Source organism: Myotis brandtii, unplaced genomic scaffold (assembly GCF_000412655.1).
Source record: "Myotis brandtii unplaced genomic scaffold, ASM41265v1 scaffold5183, whole genome shotgun sequence".
Taxonomy (NCBI): Eukaryota; Metazoa; Chordata; class Mammalia; order Chiroptera; family Vespertilionidae; genus Myotis; species Myotis brandtii.
This window is the reverse complement of record NW_005369758.1, coordinates 17,710-19,776: the sequence shown is the minus strand read 5'-3', so window position 1 is coordinate 19,776 and position 2,067 is coordinate 17,710. Positions and strand designations below refer to the sequence as shown.

The 2,067-nt window shown below is 53.7% G+C and overlaps 1 long non-coding RNA gene across 1 annotated transcript; it reads right to left on the bottom strand.

Moving 5' to 3' along the window:
• Window positions 1–236: 236 nt before the first annotated feature.
• LOC106728009 lies at window positions 237–2,056 on the bottom strand. Its single transcript, XR_001364239.1, has 2 exons — window positions 1,749–2,056; window positions 237–1,304 (listed from the first exon to the last, which is right to left on the bottom strand). It is a non-coding gene; the product is annotated as an uncharacterized LOC106728009 (long non-coding RNA).
• Window positions 2,057–2,067: the final 11 nt, after the last annotated feature.

Here is a 2,067-nt window from a genome sequence, read left to right as displayed (position 1 = left end):
ATACCAATTGCCTTCAGCCCTTCTAGCCTCTTCTCGGGTCGGCCAGCCATTTTCGCAGCTGACTAAGGCTTTCCCTGATTACCCCCGATTGGTTGGTGTAGAAACAGCAAGTTTCCCCAAGGGCCAGACAGAGGCCTCCCTGCTTTAGGAAAAGCAGATCTAGGCCTCTTCTGTTTTGCAACTCCACCTCTGCAAGTGAACTGAGGGAGTCCTCCAGTTGGCTAACAGATTTCTCAAGAGTACTTAAATCTTTATCTATCTGCCTGCTTAACTCTTTATAATTTTGGTGGCCAGTTGCTAGGGCGGCTGTTCCGACGGCCGTGGATCCTGCTAGTCCTATTCCCATAAGAAGGGGGACTAGGATGGGGGCCCTTCTAACCCTCTTGGGTTCGAGGTTTAAATGTTCTCGGCCCCCTTCTCCCGAATAGTAGTACACCTGCGGGAGGATATGAGTTAGAATGCATAGTCCAGGGTTCGTCAGATGCTGGAGGACTGGAGAGAAGATGCAAGGGGTTATACCAGTTGTACATGCCCACCAAGTCCCCTCCGGAGCTACTAAGTAGGTAGGGGTCTCTCCTGTATAATTCTTTGGAAGTATAATAGATGAATTACATAGATCTGTATAAGTGGAACTGCTAAGGGGGTAGTTCCTAGGGTACACACAAGTCCCTGGGTTCAGGAGGTCTCCAAGAGTGAGTCGTGGTTGTTTGTGTCCCCACATACACAGTCCGTCCGGCAGACTTTCTGCCGAAAGGTTCCTGATGGCAGAGGCATCCTTGCCAAGCTGGGCCTCCGCCCCTATCCCAACATAATAAGGGGGTTCAGGGTTAAGGCACAGCCAGCAATCAGCGGTCAGGTTTGGGGAGGAGCGATTCAGGAAAGAAAACATTAAGTCCAGAGTTCCCAGCAGCTGCTGGTTTGGTCTTCCTGCGCCTGCTCCTAAAAGCTGTTGTAGGTTCCCAATGGCTGGTGAGGTTGTGGCTGCAGGTGGAGCGGGGCTGGGGTTCTCAGGCTTTTGTGACTCAGGGGAGCCAGGAGGTTTTGCTGGGGCTGGGTGCTGTGGCAAGCTCAGCTTCTTTTGTTTGTCTAGGGGACGCAAGGGGCCAATCGGGTTGAGCCACCGGGGAAGAGTCCGGCGCTGAATGGTGAAGAGCTGGCCAGGGTCTCGGCCGCTGACATGGAGTCTTAGCCCCCACGTTTTTCCCCCTTCCCATTGGTCAGTCCACCAGGCAAGAGGTATGAGGATGACGGGGTTGCAATCTCCGACAGTGCAGTTCTTCTTTGGGGTCCCAGGTCGAACCTCTCTGGTCAGATGGAGGAGCTTGTCGGTGGGAGGTTTTTTCCATAGGGCTAGAGTCTCGCAGCCCCAAGAGGCACAATAGAAGTCGTCCTCTCCTCCACAGTCACTACCCCCTTCCCGGGGGCAGACATAATGTTCAGTGTGCCATAATCCTTGTTCCAGGGCCAAGTTTCCGCACCCATAACTCTTGATTCCAGTGACCCAGGGTTGGTCCCCCAGCCATACCTGGTCGATATGGTTTGGCCATGGGAATTTCCCCAGTTTTTTCCAAACAGTTTGCAGAGATCTGTCCGGATGACAGGCGCCCCTACTCCTACAAGAGAGCCTATAACAGTCCCATCAATAGTCCGTGTGTCCTCCCAAGAGTAATTCTTGGCTGAATGGGGATTTCCCAATCCTGGCTGCATGGAGACTAGAAGAGTCAGGATGAACACCGAGTGAGTCTGACCTTTAACGGGTCTCCGGTCCTCTGGGCCCGCCATCCCTCGACGCTGTCGTTCGCCTTCTTAACCTGCATATGATGGATCCAGTGCCTCTATCCTGCAACTTTGATGGAGGTTGGAGTGCTCAGCACCACCTGGTAGGGTCCATCCCATCTAGGTTCCAGGCTGCCAGGGTCGTGGCGTTTTACCCAGACGAGATCACCCGGAGAGAAGGCAGGCTGCGTTGGACTGGTTCTTGGTGCGTCCTCCTCTCATACGGCTCTCACCACCCGTTGTGCCGACCTGGCTCTGCTCTGCAAAGCCTGTAAGGACTTAAGCAAATTT